This window comes from Eumetopias jubatus, unplaced genomic scaffold, assembly GCF_037043125.1.
Source record: "Eumetopias jubatus isolate StellerSeaLion01/CBP00866 unplaced genomic scaffold, mEumJub1_p1.0 scaffold_5, whole genome shotgun sequence".
NCBI classification, from domain to species: Eukaryota; Metazoa; Chordata; class Mammalia; order Carnivora; family Otariidae; genus Eumetopias; species Eumetopias jubatus.
This window is the reverse complement of record NW_028274811.1, coordinates 136455983-136475828: the sequence shown is the minus strand read 5'-3', so window position 1 is coordinate 136475828 and position 19846 is coordinate 136455983.

Genomic DNA, 19846 nt, shown 5'->3' with positions numbered 1-19846 from the left:
GTGTGGAGGTATTTGTCAGAGGCTATTGTTAGGAGAGATGACTGGGAACGACCATGACAGCTAGATCACGAATCCTCATGTGCCAATGGTTTTGAACATTTGAATAGCTTGATAGTGAATCACATCTCACTTATTAGAGACATAATCATAGCTCAGATTTTGAATGGTGAATGGCTGCATTGGGGAAGAGAATCAGTTCTAGATGAGAATCTAAATGAGAAGAGCTTGTCTCCCACTCCATGGGTCCATGGATCACAACTGGGGGTTCATGATCTTGTGTGGAAAACTCATCTTTGTTCTCACTAATGTCCAACTGAAATTTAGTGCTTCCCTCAATTAAATATTTAGGCAACTAACCATAGCACCAGTGTCAATGCCTGGGACTTTAACACTAAAACAATCCCAGTTATTTCATTTCACCTACAGCTATTGCAATTATCTCAAAATACTATTTAGAGTCACTTGTAGTAATTATTAGGTCCCCCTCTAGGTCATCTTTTTCTAAAAATATATTGACATGCATATATTACTTACTATGTCTCATGTTTCAAATACTGATAAATTTATTTTAGATAAATCTATTTTTTTAAAAAATCCAAAGTATTTCTTTTAATACATTTAAAAATATTATTTTGAGAAAGGGTCAGAGTCCCTGAAATTTAAGAGCCCTCAAGGAAGTGTGTGATTTTTATGATATTCAGACAATGAGGGCCTGACCAGAATAGAAGTGCCTGGATGGTGAAGACAGCACACATCCTAAAGAGGGCACAGGATTATCTCTCTCACTCTATTTCCAGTCAGTTCAATGAAGTCCAAGTAGGCATTTGGGGTCTTGATTCCTTACAAAAAGACTAGATCCAATCCTATTTCATGCTTAGATCCCAAAGTCCAGGACGGTTTTTTCCATAAATTTACTTATACCAAGAAAATCAGGGGCACCTGGGTGTTTCAGTTGGTTAAGCATCTGACTTTTGATTTTGGCTTAGGTCATGATGTCAGGGTTGTGAGATCAAGCCCTTTGTCGGGCTCCATGCTCAGCAGGGAATCTGCTTGAGATTTTCTCTCTCCCTCTGCCTCTCCCCCTATTAGTGTGTGCTCTCTCCCTCTCTCCTCTCTCTCAAGTAAATCTCTCTCTCTCTCTCTCATATATATATATATGTATATATATATATATATATATATATATATATATATATATATATAAAGAAAGAAAGCCATCACTTTTAATGTTATAAGTATCAGTGAATGCCCTCTGAGGTATGTGGTGGTAGATTTTGACCTAAAATGTGATATAGCAAGTTGACTATCAGATCATCTTTCACTTACTTGGTTGCAATACAAGATTTTCCTTTCTTGATATCACAAAGAAATTTCTTCTTCCTTAACTATAACTGTCCTGCTATTGCCTGCATGAAGCAAGAAGTGTGTGCTGCACTGGGCCCCACTGGGAATCCAATCTGTGTTTGCAATATGTTATAGGCCTGTCACCCCAAATCGCTTATGGCAAGACATTCTTTGACTTATAGATATTTGTCAAGGTCATGCTACTGTGAATGACCCTTAGTTTGGGAACTGAGAGCAATCTTTTCACAATAATTTTTCTCTGAATAGTTTCTATTAGGCTGAAGTTTTCCTAGCTACTCGAGAAGCTAGCCACCAAATTTCAAGGATGACAAATTAAATCAGACAAGAGTTGTGGGCAGAGGATAGTGTAGGTAAACGAACTGGTCTGTGACAAAATGCAACACACAAAATATCAATGGGGTACCATTATGTATAGCATCAATCAGCAGAAGTTTAGAATGTTAGGAGAAATATATGAGGGGAAGAAAATTGAAAATAGGAGAAACATGGGGTACTTTTTAAACAGAAATTACAATGACTGATTCTAACACACTTTTTTGTCAATTAATGTAGAAATCAGGATTTCTAAAATAATCAGTTAAGATGCAATTTTGTTATATTTTAACAATTGAGTTAAAATTTCCTCAACTTCTGGAATACTTAAGTACTGGCTTTATCATAATTACATTTCAACCTTCTCTTTAAAGAGTAAAATTCTTTTTGCTCACATTTAATTTTCTATTTTCTTAAAGATATTATTTATTTATTTGACAGACAGAAACACAGTGAGAGAGAGAATACAAGCAGGGCGAGTGGGAGAGGGAGAAGCAGGCTTCCTGCTGAGCAGGGAGCCAATGCAGGGCTCCATCCAAGGACCCTGGGATCATGACCTGAGCCAAAGGCAGATGCTTAATGACTGAGCCACCCAGGTGCCCCTCACATTTAATTTTCTTATTTAGAAATAGAACTGATAAAGAATGTTTAGCCACTTTTTTCTAGCCACATTATTTTGACAATGAATTAATTCATTGGAAATCTATTCATTTTAAAGGATACTAGTTTAGATGGAAGACATGATTTCTGTTTTCTAGGAACTCTCAATCAATTGAAAAAGAGTGATATGAAAACAACCTATATAATGCAAGTTGGGAAAATATGTGCTAAAATAGAAATTCACTCAACTGGTGTCTTGACAATAGCCTCAACTAACTCTGGGCAAGACTAAGAAGTGTTTCTTATCCTCAAGGGGTCCTAAGATACTATAGAAGGTAAAATATAAAGATATAGAAAGCAAAAGAAAATACATATGGATACAATTAGTGCAACTAAAGATTGAGGAGCTTACAAACAGGGCCACAAAAAAATTCCCTTATTCACTGGGCTGACTTAATTTTAGAGGCTAAATCAGTGATACATTAAACATGTTAATACATTATTACATCTCAGATTAAATAGAATGTGTGTGCTGCCCAACTGATATAATGCTATCTATGCTTTCTCCACTTTTAATTAAACATTAATCTCAAATTTGCAGTTTCATTTGTTTGTTTGTTTTTTTCCAGGACTTAAATATTTTATTGCTCCTTGCAAATCTGTCAGGCCGTAGGCCCTGTACCTGAAGTGCCTGTTGGATGAACACCCAGCAGAGAACATTGAGGCCTGGTGTGATCATGCTTTAAGCCAGATCGAGATTTCTGAGATTCCATGGAGTTGCCTGCAGATGTGAGGTTGCCCCAGGACAGGGAACTTGCATGGACAAAAAACCTCATGGATGGCATATGGTGTTGGTGGAGGAAGGCACAGTTCAATGATACTGCCAAACTGTGGACTCTATAAGCCATTGGGACATTGTTAAAAATTGTTGAACATTTCAAAGCAAGAATAGTTATTATCTAAAAATCAAGGCACTTACCTACTAACTTTCAGCTGCATCAATTGTTAATTATAAAACTCACCATGGTCCATATACATCTTCTTAAAATTAATGTAATTGAAAAACAGCTACTTATCTGAGAAATGTTTTCAGTAGCTGGGCTTAAACATATGTGGGGAATTAATATTCCCCAAATGTGGTCCAACTTTACTTTTCTTGTAAAATTAAGTTATTTTGGGCTTTAAAACTGCTGAAGAAAATATTTGGAACAGACTGTTTCTTTTTGTTTTACATTTAATAAGTCACATGATATTAGTTATAAAAAATGAGTCATTCTTAATCAAATTAGTCCCTTCCTTCTTCCCGTCTTCTTTCATATTTTCCACATTCATTTCACATGCACGACACACATATCCAATACTGTATCACTAGTGCTGTGGAAATAATGCTAAACAATACATAGTCTGTGCTACCAAGGAGCTCATCAACCCACAGTGGGGATAGAGAAGTTCAAATACCGAACACAGTATCTCAGGAACAGTTTCATATGACAGACAGTACAGTTAGTGATGATTTGGGTGGTCTTTTGTTTTTGTCTGGGAGACAGTATTATTCCGGGAAGACTGCCTAGACTCAACTAGAGATGACAGGATACTGGAAAGAGTGCCAAACATTTTACATCAGAATTAAATCCACTTCAACATGCACAACTACTTTTCTTGTATGCCACCACTATAGAATCCCATTTTTTTGAGTGGAGAAATATGTAAAAATCTTAGTAATTCATATTTCCTCTGGAGGTTTAAAGTATGCCTCCATTTTATTTTAGAAATGAGTGAACATTTGGATTATGGGGAACAATTTAATCTCTGCATAGAATATATTTCATACATCCTACTGATCAGCTGATATTTCTAATAGAGAAGTACTTATCGGCAACTTAGATAAAAGTAAAAGTTTCTTTTAGATACTGAATTGTTTCAACTCACTACATTTCCATTGACTTTGGGAAAAAGAAAGGATTTCATTATCTCAAAAAGCCACTATACTTTTTTTTGTTGTACATAATTTGGATTTGTTTGAATCATATTGTAGACTGAGATACATGCAAAGTAAATCATATATATTACTTTTATGCATTTTCATTTCTAAGCTACAAATTTTTTAAAAAAAGCTCACCAGTTATATACATGTCTGCAATTTCTCAACAAAAATGAAATACTTGTAGTTAGGAAATTTTAGTCAATTTAACTGCCTTCCCATCACCACCCCCAGTGTCTCTGAAACTGCTTTGTGTTGTGGCATATCTTAGCACTACTAATGCATGACTATTGTATTTATGTTTGAAGAGACAGGAAGGAGAGATCAGAAAAGCAATAAAGGAGGAAAATCCATTATTCTTGGAGAAACTAGCTGAATAATTTTGTTCTATTGATTGGTTATAAGTAATCTGTTTTAATTCCTCAGTACTTCAAAATCTATAGTGAATGTTGGTCAATAGGTCATGACTTCTGGAATCCAACATGACCAGGTGAAAATTAAAAAAAAAAAAAAATAACACATTGGTTATTTGATCTATACAATTACTAAATTGGGCTGTTTTGTTCTAGACTGATGCAGACAAACTTATTTCAAACCCCTTAATGTCATTAAATAATATCTCATTTCAGATACCTTATGCTGCCCGCCAAGTAGTCATTCCCTTTTTTTTCCTAAGGGACCTCATTATATTCAAAATGTACAGGCCTTCTGGAAAGTCCATCAACTGATTCAGGGTAGAATATACTGTATCATGCTGCAGAGGAAAAAATCTGATTGACATTGACGAATCCTAATGGTCCCTATTTACAGTTCTACCAATGAATGGTAGAGGAACAGATGCTTTCTTTGTTTGTTTGTTTTGGTGCTGTTATTGTTTTTGTATACGTTTCTCTAGCTCTTTAAAAGAGAGTGGCAGGAAAGACCTTTTTATTCTCTGGATGTACCAGGTCGACCTTAATGAAAATCTCAAAATATGGTGTATGGTGGTGGATAAAACAAAGAGAAACACAGAAAACAGAGTTGGAGCCTGGAGGTAGATGTACCATGTGATGTACCATGTGAAAAAAACAAAATTGTTTACATTTAAGTTGCATTTCCTGTTTCTTAAAATTTTAAGTTTCCCAACCATTACACAGAAAGTTTGTGCTTAGATAAGATCAATTCAGTGCTTTCTGAGACCATCTAAAGAAGTGAAACAATCCTCAGTCCCTCCTTGGGAATGATTAACATATATGTGGTAGGGAGGGAATGGGGAATGTGTAAGGGGACTTGAGGGAAAGTCTGTTAGAATCATAAACATTGCCTTAAATCCACTAATGGTCGTTCAAAATGAACCCAGTGATGGTTTTGAATAGAGGTTTCAAAGCAACATCTCTTTTTCTGTGCCCCCTCTCACCTCTCTCTCTCTCTCTCTCACACACACACATACACATACGTACATACACATACACGCATACACATCTAGATTTGTGTGTGTATATGTATTTATGAATTTACACACACTATCTTGGACAAGTAAGGTACACTGTATTTTAGAGGATAAACATTTAGAGAAACAGTGTGCAATATACTGTTTGCTAGAAATGCATGAAGTAGAGAAATTGCAGTTCTAACTCTGGTTAGTAAACCAAAGGAAAAAGAAAGAGAATGCCCAACTCTAATGAGAACAGAAATATTATCTGTATAATTTGGAAAACTTTTTAAAATTTAGTCCAGGGGCGCCTGGGTGGCTCAGTTGGTTCAGCGACTGCCTTCCACTCGGGTCATAATCCCGGGGTACTAGGATCGAGCCCCGCATCGGGCTCCCATCTCCGCGGGAAGCCTGCTTCTCCCTCTCCCACTACCCCTGCTTGTGTTCCCTCTCTTGCTGTCTCTCTCTGTGTCAAATAAATAAATAAAATCTTTAAAAAAAAAGTAAAATTTAGTCCAAATTATAAAATATATAAGAAAACAATAGTATGTCTGAATTGAAGAGGGTAAAACAATATATACTTCTGATTTTACTTTTAGAAAAAAAATCTGTGTCTCATAAGATGTTAAGGTAGAGGCAATAACCAACTTTAATTATTCAAACTGTATATTGTGTGTTGCTCTTAATTCTTTAACTTTTATTACCTGCAAAATACATGGTAGTATTATTTGGCAAGTAGAAATATCATCTTTTAAAAATAACTAGGTTTTGTTTTCATGAAAATGACAGCTTTTAAATTATTGAGCAGCTCTTACATAATATCAAAGTGTTTTAAATAATTATAGGCTATTTCTTATGCATCACACTGTACATTACATTAAATGTGATCTCCTTATATACATTTCATGAGGGAGGGAGTGGGTGCACACGCAGGTGTATCAGAAAGACTGGTGAGTCTTTCTCCAACTGGTTCAACCAACTGGTGGTTGACAGCATCAGCACTGGGAACCTAAATCCTGGCTTTCCACTTAGATGCTTTATGATATGTGTGAATCTGCAAACCTCCCTTCGTCTCAGTATTCTCATCCCATTTCTCATTTAGTTGGTGTTATTATCACTGCTTGGTTAAAAATAAAAGTGTTTTGGGAAAACACAAAATTCATACATGTAACTGTGGTTCAGCTTTTCCCATTCTTCAGAATATCTAACACAGAATACACAGAATATCATAGTTATTATCTACCCACTCCCCACTTCTTTATGCTATTAGCCCTCACTTTGAAGTCATTGTATTCATGTGTTATTGAATCTACTACACCTGGTTGTTTGCATCCTAGGTAGAATTTCTCCCTAAATATATAGAATCTATCTCAAATAAGCATGTTGTTTTTAACTTGTTATATATACTTGTTCTCATATTATCCATTTCAGAGGAATTTACTCCATTTTCTTTTTTTTTAAAGATTTATTTATTTATTTGAGAGAGAGAGAGAAAGAGAGAAAGAGCCATGAGCAGGGGGAGGGGCAGAGGAAGAAGCAGACTCCTCTCTGAGCAGGGAGCCCAATGCGGGACTTGATCCCAGGACCCTGGGATCATGACCTGAGCTGAAGGCAGACTGCCAATTTTAATTTTCATTTAAAACACAAATCATCATCATCAGGACACAAACATTTCCTGGAAGGATACTTCAAATTATAAAACTGATTGGTTCTACTTATTTCAGTATGGATAATTGCATACATATTCATATGTTTTAAAGTAGCTTTTTTATTCTGTCATCTGACTCACCATTTACATAAAGGTATTTTCTAAATTAAAGCCATATGTGGGAAAGGCTGGGAATCTGGAATTTTACTTATTGTTTAAATGTTTTATTTTTCTTTTTCTGGATCCCACTTTACTCATTAACAACTTGACATTCTCAGGATGGAAATGATAGCATAAGGAGACCTCTTGCCACTACATTCCTATCTTCCATTCCTGTCACTGAAATTAAAAGGAATGCTATAGATTGGTTTCAAGTATATTTTGTGTCTGATAACAAAATTTTGAAAATATTTTTTCATTTTCATTTTATTTTCTCTTTGCCGAACAGCCTGTGCTTTATACTATGAACAAGTATTTTTTCATATTTTTCTTTAATAAGTGAAATTTACTTTTATTCCTTTTTTAATTTTTAATTTTTATCTATATATTTTAATTATGTTATGTTAATCACCATACATTACATCATTAGTTTTTGATGTAGTGTTCCATGATTCATTGTTTACATATAACACCCAGTGCTCCATTCAGTACATGCATTAGCCAACATATAGGACATCATTAGTTTCTTTTTTTTAAATTTTTTTTAAGATTTTTTTTATTTATTTGACAGAGAGATAGCGAGTACAAGTAGGCAGAGTGGCAGGCAGAGGGAGAGAGAGAAGCAGGCTCTCCGCTGAGCAGGGAGCCCGACGTGGGGCTTGATCCCAGGACCCTGAGATCATGACCTGAGCCGAAGGCAGATGCTTAACGACTGAGACACCCAGGCGCCCCAGGACATCATTAGTTTCAGATGTAGTGTTCAATAATTTATCATTTGCATATAATACTCAGTGCTCATCACATCATGTGCCCTTACTTAATGCCCATCATCCAATAAATGAAATTTACCTTTAGATTCAAGACCAGATTTTCACTGTGGGAAATAATTCACTAAACTTTTAATCCAGTGATCGTGATATCCACTAGTGGTTTCTTTAATTCAAAGACAACCTGTGTATTGAATAACATATTAAAAGTAATTTGAAAAACAGAAGGCACAAATTATGATACAAGGCATCTGTTTTTGCCCTTCAATACTACTCAAGTTGAACAGAAAATATAAATAATATTAAACAACCTAGGCGAGAAAGAAAGGAGGGAGGAAAAAAAGAGATAAATCAGATTTAGGACAACATGGAAGACTAAACTAGTACTTATAATCCATATCTTGCTAAAAACTAAAAACATATAAAACATGCTAGATAAAATATAATATATGAAATGTTAAATATATAGTCAAGTTCAAAAGACAGAAAAATGCCTCGGTTGGTAGAAAGGAAGAGAGAACCTAAGCCAGCCAGTGGTGACTTCAGAGGACACAGAAGCTCTAGGGCCTGGGATATTCAGTCCTGATACCCATGCATAGTCCAGAGAGATAGTCTCAGCTTCCACTCACCGAGACATCAGCAGCAAGCTGGAAACTTTGAAGTATTTCCTCCTTTGAACTATTTCCCACACCCAGTAGCAGTACTAGCAATAGTACTATGGTACTGAATTTGTTAATTTCATTTGGATTTAAGTGGACTGGAGATAGGATTGAGTATTTTAGATCCTATTTAGACTAGTCTCCCACTTATCAGTATGGGATATTTTTTTTTAAGTGTTTTTCTTAAACTTTGAAATAAAATATATCTTTAAGTTCTGAATCATTTTATATTACTGTTATGGACTGAATTGTGCCCCCACAACAAATTCATATGTTTATACCCTAACCCCTATGCTCTAACCTCAGAATGTGACTGTATTTGGAGATAGGGTGTTTAAAGATGTAATTAAGTTAAGGGGCATCTGGGTGGCTCAGATGGTTAAGCTTCTGCCTTCGGCTCAGTTCATGATCCCAGGGTCCTGGGATTGAGCCCCACATCGGGCTCCTGGCTCAGCCGGGAAGCCTGCTTCTCCCTCTTCCTCTGCCTCTCTCCCTGCTCATGCGCTCTCTCTCTTTCTCTCTCTCTGTATCTCTGTGTCTCAAATGAAGAAATAAAATCTTAAAAAAAAAGATATAATTAAGTTAAAATGAGGCCCTTATGCTGTGCCATAAATCCAATCTGAATTCTTTTTTTTTTTTTAAAGATTTTATTTATTTGACAGAGAGACACAGCAAGAGAGGGAACACAAGCAGGGGGAGAAGGAGAGGGAGAAGCAGGCTTCCAGCTGGGCAGGGAGCCTGATGCGGGGCTTGATCACAGACCCCCGGGACCATGAACTGAGCCGAAGGCAGACGCTTAAGGAATGAGCGACCCAGGCGCCCCCAATCTGAATTCTTGTAAGAAGAGGAAATTTGGACATGTGTGGGGATGCTGTGTCTTCATATGTTTTTTTTTTTTCTCTGTATGTGGCTGTCTGCAAGCCAAGGACAGAAGTCTTGGAAGACACGAAACCTGCTGATACCTTGATATTGAACTTTTAACCTTCAGAAGAGTAAAATAAATTTCCGTTGTCTAAGCCATGTAGTCTGTGGCATTTTGTTATGAAAGCTCTAGCAGATTAATGTAATTACCTAAGTGAAACTGGAGAAAAGGTGTATAATGAAACCATGCATAGGTGATGACTTTTAAATTTGTTTCCAGTGATTTCATACATCGAAGGATTTATAAAATTTTATTGAAACTTCATTTTCTATCATTCTTCTAATATGTCCAAATGTATCTTGTTTTTTCTTTTTTCTTTAGACTTGGAGCTTTCTGCTATTTTAGGAATGCTTCGCTATTCAAAAAAAAGTAGTAAAGATCAGTGTTTATTCTAGGTAAAATTCGCAGTTTCTGGCCCTGAGAAAATCCTTGCCTTAACTGAAACTCATCTTATAAAAAGTTAGTAAAAGGCTCTGAATTTTTCACAAAGAAAGGAAATATTTTTCACAATCGACAGGAAGTTAACGAACCTATTACCAGGAGTTTTATAGACTACAAAGAATTTTTACATGTCTCACATTATGTGAACACCTCAAGCAGTAAATGAAAACAATGGCACCGGACTCCTTAAGAAGGAACTTAGAGTTCTGGATATTTTATGAGCATAATCTCATTAATTAAGCCTTATCATAACTATGATATAGCTTGTATATTTCCATTTGAACAATGACAATTCTTAGTGCCTTATCTCTCTTTGCATTTACTGCCCAAAGAAGTTGCTTTGACAGAATTAATCTTTTATCGCCTCTTCTCAGTTTGTGCCAGGATTGTCCCCAAAATGAGTTGTTTCGCTTTTGTTTATGAACAAAATGAGAGGACTAGAGGTTGTTTCCTCATCCTTACTGTACCTACTCATTTATATTCCTTCCACTTAAAATAAGAACTTAAAAGGTGAGGAAATATAAATCTATTTCAGTGAGGCATTCTATTTTTCCTTGATTCATGTTGTATAAAATCATAGCACTAATGTGGTATAATCAGAGCTATTCATCAATAAGAATTAACTTGGGACTTATATGTAAACTCTTTTGAATTTGTAGCCACAGTTATAAATACTTAGGACCATAAAAAGGAATAGATAATAGTAGATAATACCTGTGGAGAATGTGTTATGTCAGGTACTGTATTACGCATATCATACGTATTATTTCAATTATTCCTACTATAATAGCAATTAATAGTAATAATATAATAGTAATAATAATTATTAATAATAATATCTTCATTTTGGAATCAGGACATGGAATTTTATATGAAAAGAGTAAAAGAAAATCCAGTTGAATATTTCCAAGGTAATTTTAACAATACAAACTGTAAAAAAAACAAATATAATTTTTATAATTGAATTTCTTGGAATTTTTCATATAATTTAAAAAGGATTTACCACATATTCTTCCCACTTTACTGTTTATAACCATTCTTAGAATTAATTTATAAGATTTATTTGACTAATATTGACTGAAGTTTTGGCACACTTACATTTTAGGCTTAGACTGTTGACTTTTTTTTTTTAAGATTTTATTTATTTGTTTGACAGAGAGAGAGACAGCAAGGGAGGGAACACAGCAGGAGGAGTGAGAGAGGAAGGAGCAGGCTTCCTGCTGAGCAAGGAGCCAGATGTGGGGCTTGATCCCAGGACCCTGGGACCGTAACCTGAGCCAAAGGCAGACCCTTAACCGACTGAGCCACCCAGGCGCCCTGACTGTTGACTTTTTTTAATGAATAGATTTTATGGCAAACAAATATATTAAACATAAATATAAGTTTATACGTATCATTTTTACTATTTTTGTGTTGCTATTTTCAGTAACCTAGGCATTTTATTCATCTGCATATTGTGTAATGTGTTGAATACCCGTAAATATGAAATATAAACACAAGAGTCTATATAATTGTACATCTGAAACTAATAGAACACTGTATGTTAATTACACTGGAATTAACATAAATTAATTAATTTTAAACAGTGGATATAGATCTTAATGATGAATTACATGGAATACTCTAATAAGAGTCTCTTAGTCTGGAGGTAAATTGTACCTCAGTCCCAAAAGTGAATTTATCTGATAAACTGGAATGAAATTCAAAAGCAAGATTTTATAGTTATATGCATCTATGATTTTTATTTCTTGAGGTAAATTTCAGATGCCTTTAGAAAATACGATTTATTTAAAACAAATAGTCAAACTTAGATTTTACAGTGAATTGTATGAGATCCAATGTAAGAGAATCCCATAAGAATCTTTTTTTTAATCTTGACTCGGTAAAATAATAAAATCAGAGATTACGAGAAGTTCACCAACTTCTGAGTCCTACTGTCCTGAAGTATCTCACAATAAAACTCTTCCTTGAATAATACCTACATTTCAAAATCATGAAAATTAAAAATCCCCTCATATTTTATTTTTTAGTAAACTCAATCATGTTGTGGAAACTGAAACAATATAGAACCTACTTTAGCTATAAGAGGAGAGATGTATTTACAATTAATTTTTAATCATGGAAGTTGAATGTTGGGGTCCACATGAAATGATTTAAAATCTGTGTCTGAAGATAGGGAATGAGGCTCTGAAGAATATTTCTAAAGTAAGCAGTTTAAATAATTTACTTTTATCCTTTCATTTCAGTAATTAAGAAGTCAGCCCAAACTCATTCATGTTGTTGATTAACTAAAAAGACATGAGAGTCCTTTCACTGTGTGGCTTCCATCAAAGCTTTAGAAAGAACTACAGAGATCAGATTTCCTAAATCTGGTGAAAAAGGTGTAAAACTTAACTTGTATGAAGAGAAATCCCTGTATCTAATTTTTTGCCTGCTTGGCTCTTTTCATCATGACAAAGAAGCACCTTGCAAAGCGAATGTATTTCATATTAAAATTAACATGTGTCATAATGAAATATGGAGAACTGTAAAAGGATCATATTATTTTACAGGTCTTCAATATGACAACAACTATTCTTGGAATTGACTATAGAGTTTGGACCACATCCACATTCATTACTTTTAATAATTATCTAAGTAATTTAGACTGAGGTTGTATTAATCAAACTTTAAGTGTTCTGAAATTAAATTATTTTGAAAAGCATGATTGTACTTTCTGACTGCCATTTGAATGATTCCCTTCATCCTACAAAATGTTAGGCATTATCTTTAGATAATCGGGAAAGATTCAGGAGATGGTTGATAAAAGAAACCTCATAATGTATCTTAATTTGGAAAATGAATAATTTGAAGTTTGGGGGAGTAGAGATAAATCAATAAAAAAAAAGGCCATAAAGATGTGTTTATCAGTTCAAAAATTTGTGAATATTGCATGTGTTGGTATATCTGATTTGGCATAAACAAATCCTGAGAAGGTACCAAAGAAGCGTACCAAAGAAGCAATAGCATAGCCACTGGTTACAATCCATGCTCTTGATGAAAGATTCATAACCTGCAATTCATCATGTAGGTGATATGCATTGAAAGAATCACTCACTCGCCATGAGCAGAAATAACCATTCACTCTGCAAATGAACATTAACACTAGGAGTGCTACATGTGAGCAAATATTTACAATTGTTATTACATTTACTTAGTAATTATGATGTACCAGGTACTGTTGTATACTTTATTTCAACAATTTCTGTCTCACAATAATCCTATGAGTGTAGTTACATATATTATGCCCATTTCATAGATGAGAAAAAGGAGACAAAGACTACATTGCTCACCCAGGTTTGGGGAGCTTAATTATACTGCCAGAATTTCAACTCAAGAAGTCAGTTTTCAGTGTTTGTAATCTTACTCAGGTCTCTATGCTCCCTTATCCTTAACACTTGTACTGCCCGATGAAGCAGCAGAATGATCCCACTAACAACCAGTGGGACAATGAACTTTGAAGCCTGCTCCCAAGCTCTGCTATCAAGCCTTGCCAGACAGCTCCGCTGAAGCTGGTTTTCTTCCTGTATCAGCAACCTGTCTTTCTCAGCCAAGTATACTCTCAGTGGCAAACAAACTAGCTCCAGTTGAGCTAGTATTTTCTGCTCTCACCAACCACTCCTAATAGATCCCAGAACCTTCTTCAACCTGTTCTACTACTGAAGACTTGGATTATGAAGGTCCTGGCTTGTTTAGCAGAAATTTGCATCACTGAACATATTCTGGGAAGGTGGTGTGGGTAGGGCAGGTCATTCTGCCCAGAGAGTTCTCTGAGACAAATTCTCTGAGACACACCTTGGCCAGTGACCTTCATGAAAGGCAGATGCTCTGATAAAATACCCAACTAAGGTTGATGCGATATGGGAGTGCCTCCCCGATCCTGGACACAAGTGAGCAGCACACCAGTTTAGTTGGATATTAAAACTTACAACTGGAATGACCTTGCAAAAATCGAGATTGTACTTCTTCTAACGGTTGGCATGCGAGTACTTGAATATAAAACTGAAAAACAGAGTATTTCACTAATAAAGAGATAAGAAGAAAGAATATTTATTAACTTAATTGCGAAGCAGCAAATGGTAGAACAGTACAACATTGCTTACTTTTATAAAAGATGAGGATATTTTACATATTGCAATTAAAATGAAACAGATGATCACAGAAATCAGTAATGCACAAGCCAACTCACTTCTCATTTAATTGAATAAAGTAAAATAATGAGACCAGTGAAAATGCTAGTATGACATTTAAGATTTGAGCTTTGTTGATTTTGCCAACACTTTACATTCTATTGAAAATTTGTTGGCTCTACCACCTGGCCTAACTACTGAACCTGTGTCAGCCAGAAGGATGGGAAAATGAATCAAATAAATGAGACAATGTAGACAGTGTTCAAATGAGTATCTAACTCTCCCTCCTTGCAAAATGCTGAGTTACACAAATGACAAGACACAAATCACCTGACTCTGCTGAAAGAGAAGTAGGGGAGTGTAAGGCATTTTAGAAATCTTTTTAGCCATAATTTTTTTCAGTTAGATTCTGGCACTTGAACGGATAAATTCATGTTATCTGAAAATTCACTTATTGGGTGCCTGGGTGGCTCCGTTGTTTAAGCGACTGCCTTCGGCTCAGGTCATGATCCTGGAGCCCCGGGATCGAGTCCCACATCGGGCTCCCTGCTTAGCAGGGAGTCTGCTTCTCCCTCTGACCCTTCCCCCTCTTGTGCTCTCTCTCTTTCTCTCAAATAAATAAATAAAATCTTTAAAAAAAATGAAAATTCACTTATGTAGAATATCTTCCTTATAATATACATTATTATTATTCAACGATATAATTCTTTCTAGTTTGGATCTTAATATACATAATTTTTGATGGACTATGAAACATATACTTCACCCTCTCGTTGTCTATTTTCCTATCCTACTTTCAAAGACTAAATAATTTTGCTTTTGAAGTAACAGAGGGGAAGGTAGCTGTAGGGGTCATTATGTTATCTAAAGAGACCAGAATAAGTTAAAATTGCAACAAAATAAATGTACAAACATTGTCTAAGTCTCTTTGGATGAGTTTACAAGGTCTTTGAGTCTATCTCCAAGGATGCTAAACAGCACAAGTTACAGATAAATTAAAATCTTTCCACTTCAAATTTCCTGAACTCTTGTTATTTAAAATAGCTGGCAAAAAAGTAGCCGTATATATGAATTTGATATATATTATGTTTTTACTTATAGATAAATATTGACACCTTTATAATATGTATAAATATTTATCCGTACTTAAGATGTTTCATCACACATAGAAATTCTGGCATTCTGACTAGACCCTGAAAACACCTGAAAAGGAATATAAATTGAACAAGAAGCATGACAGTTTTAGTGAGTGTTTTAGGTTCCATGACAGTTACATAATAGGTCAGCTTCACATGCTACTTTTAGCAGGTTTTAGGTTTCAGAGTTAGTACAAGTAATGTCTTGATGAAACTATGTGTGATACTCTCTGATGTTATAAAATTTTACTTAAAAATTGTCCTAATGATATTTAATTTTTTTCCTATTAATTTTCCTATTAATTTCCTATGAACTAATAAAGTCAACTAAACTTGGATGGTAAATTACAATTTATTCCATTATATTGAGGTAATAAAAAACAGTCTTATATATTGTTCATATTAATTTAGTAAGTATGATTTCTCTAAATCTAAAAGGCAAAGAAAAATGTTGGCTACATTTCATTAATTCCCAAAGGACATAATTCTGATTATATATTTCATTATGAGACAGTCACAATATATACTGCATCTTGTTACATATGCTATATATGATAATTTTCAATGCATATACATGAGAAGCTGTGAAAATGTGATATTGTAGAAGGAGCTACAGTTAAAGAAAAACTAATATGCAATAAACTTTCATCTACTAAATAGTATTCAAGTTTTTGTGGAGCAGTGTAATCCTAAAAAGAAAGTGGGTCTGGACCTATATAACCTACGTTCAATTATTAGCTATATTACTAATTAATCTCGATGTGAGTTTCTCTAAGATACTTTCTTTGGAAAATAGGCGTAAAAAAGACTCACTTTATGGACATCAGAAACTATCTTTTAGGTGGCTGGAGAAATCTATGTTTTTGCCTGCTATCATGACACCCTGTCTAGTTTCACATATTTGGACCAGGTTTTTAAACAAAGGATTATTAGTAATAATTGCAATAAAACACTCTAAAATGGTTTGGCATTTCCTATGAATAAATGAACTTCGTACTAACAGGTTCTGCACAGTGGTCTGTGAGACATACGTGCCTAAAGCAGTTTTCACTTTAACACACCAGGGCTAATTGTGAATGATGATCCATGGCAACACATATCTCTTTTCCTGATGCTTTCTAAATGCTCTGCACTTTAAAAGACACTGTGGAGGACACATGCTGATAAAACAAAACATACATGGGTAGGTACTCTCTCCGGTCTCCAGTAATGGTGGGCAGGTGTCTGACGTACATATGCAGTTATCTGCAACCCAAGGGTCAGGGGATAATTTAAGCAGTCAGGCTGCCCACTGGAGTGGACAGTGGGAAAAGTGTAAAATTACAAATGACTCAAAATAGATGAATGAAGTAGAGGACAAATTATAGAGACACATGAAAAAGAAACTAATATGAACAGAACACATAAGGTTCATGATGGATATTTTCCTTCCATATGGCTTATTCTTTTACTGTAAGATCTAAATTTGTATTTGTTTGGGCCACCTACGTAGCCCAGTCAGGTTGAGCATGGGACTCTTGGTTTTGGCTCAGGTCGTGATCTCAGGGTGGTGAGATCGAGCCCTATCTGTGGCTCCCTGCTCAGCAGGGAGTCTGCTTGAGATTCTCTCTCCCTCTCCTTCTGCCCCTCCTGCTCATGCTCTTGCTCTCTCTCTCAAATAAATAAATAAATCTTAAAAAAGTAAATCTGTATTTATTTTATTGTTTGGTTACACATTTAAAAAATTACAATAATCCATTTGGCATCAATAAGTTAAATATGTACATGTTTAGTGAAAGAGAATGTATGAAATTGTATTTACTAAGAAAGGTGGTGATGAATATAAAACTTGAACAGAATATTTGTCCGATATCTGCCATGGGTTTGACAATGATGTCACATGGAAAATGTAAGACCAAAATTTGTAGGAGAGGCATTACCACCTACTTAAAAGTTGTTAGTTGTTTTTAAGTTATGCCCCAAGACTGCCTGTAAAGTATGCAGCTGCAAAAGATAGATTTATATATTCCTTTGTGAGCAAGTCTATATTTTTAAAAAATCCTTCTAAATTAAATACACTCTTTTTTATTTTACAATCTCTGATACATGTACAAAAGATGAAGCAATGGTAGTCAATTACTGACTATATAATAGGAAAAGATTTTGCCAGTTAAATGAGCAAATGCAAAGTTTACACTTGTATGGCTCTTCAAGTGTCTCCCTAGATGTTAGGCGTTGAGACTCCTCACTTGCCTCATCCTAATCCCAGTCGTGGTTGTTTTGTGTTTCAAACAGAAAATTTGCTAATTCCAATTAAGAATTCAAGATTTTCATCCAGTCCATGATATCAAAAATTTCAAAAATTCAATCTCAGCATGAAAGGTACCGTTGTGTATACAGTAATAACACGCATATAAGTTTAGATCGATTATAATATAGGATCAAAAGTAATATTCTTCTGAATTAAGAATGTAATTAGAATCAGTTGTGGTGCACACATAATTCATAATCGGGTCTATATAAACTATGATATTCTACCGTTTAAAATAAAAAGTATTGTCAATTTTATATGTGTCTTAATATATAAACTGAGTTACTGACTATACTTTTTATTGATAATCAAGTTTATGTTCAAGCTGAGTACAAAAAAGAATTAAAAATTTAAAACATGGCAATGCATGAACATTTTTTCTTGGCCTTTATCAAACAGATTTTTAAAATATGCCCTTGAGGACAGGGCGCCTGGGTGGCTTAGCTGGTTAAGCGACTGCCTTCGGCTCAGGTCATGACCCTGGAGTCCCAGGATCGAGTCCCGCATCGGGCTCCCTGCTGCTCAGCGGGGAGTCTGCTTCTCCCTCTGACCCTCCCCCCTCTCATGTGCTCTCGCTCTCTTAAATAAATAAATAAATAAAATCTTAAAAAAAAAAATGCCCTTGAGGGGCACCTGGGTGGCTCAGACAGTTAAGCGTCTGCCTTCAGCTCGGGTCATGATCCCAGGGTCCTGGGATCGAGGCCCACATCAGGCTCCCTCCTGGGTGGGGAGCCTGCTTCCCCCTTCCCCTCTGCCTGCTTCTTCCCCTGCTTGTATACTCTCTCTCTCTGTCAAAAATAAATAAAATCTTTAAAAAAAAAAATGCCCTTGAAGGACTATTTATCTTTTAAAAATACAATATAAGTGAAAATGTAGCAAGTAGCACAGAAAAGCTTATGTGTTATTTATTGCTGCCTAAAATATTACCACAAAACTTAGGATAAAACAATAGGTATTTATTAGCTTATAACTTCTTTGGATCACAAACTAGGCACAGATTAGCTGGGTCCTCTTACACCCTACAATTAAGATATTAGTTAGCTATGTTGTCTCATTTTCAGACTGAACTAGGGAAAGATTTACTTCAAAACCCCCTGCTTTTGGGCACAATGGAGTTTCTTGGAGGAGATTGCATTAATGGCTCCAGTTTCTGCTTTCTGTTAGCTGAAGGCCACCATCAGGTCCTGACTGTGTGGGTCCCTATGGCAGGGAAGTTTATTACATCAATGCGTGAAAGCCAAAAAGACAGTTGAGAGATTCTGCTAGCAAGTGTAAGTCACTATCTTATGTAACCTAATTATGAGAATTACATGCCGAAACTTTCCCCATAGTCTCCTGGCTAGAAACAAGTGTCTATGTCAGCCCACACTCACAGGCAGAGGGTTCCATGAAAGGTGTGAGTTTCAGGAGATGGGTATGATTGAGACACAGCTTAGAGTCAGCCTGCCACGACTTAACTACATTCTATTTAAAGATTTGCTTTAAAAAACTGCAGAACAGAAAAGAAAGAAACAAGGATGAAAAAAAAAAAAGGCCAGGAGAAAAGAAGAGATGTTGGGGGAGAAAAAGAAAATAAAAGAATAAAGACAAAGGAGGAAAAAAAAAACAACAACAAACTGAGAAATGAAAATAATGAATGGAAGTGGGGGTGCCTGGGTGGCTCAGTCAGTTAAGCATCTGCCTTCGGCTCAGGTCATGATCTCAGGGTCCTGGGATTAAGCCCCAAGTTGGGCTCCCTGCTCAGTGGGGAGCCTGCTTCTCCCTCTCCCTCTGCTGCTCCCCCCACTTGTGTTCTCTCTCTCCTTCTCTGTCTGTCTCTCTCAAATAAATAAACAAAATCTTTAAAAAAATGAATGGAAGGGAGTACAATTAAAGTTAAGTAATGAAAAAAATGAATAATTGAATTTTAAAGCCTCTTACCGAGGCTGAAACAGCATGCATTGAAAAAATAGGTTATTTATCTTATAAAGTCGTGGAATAAAGTCA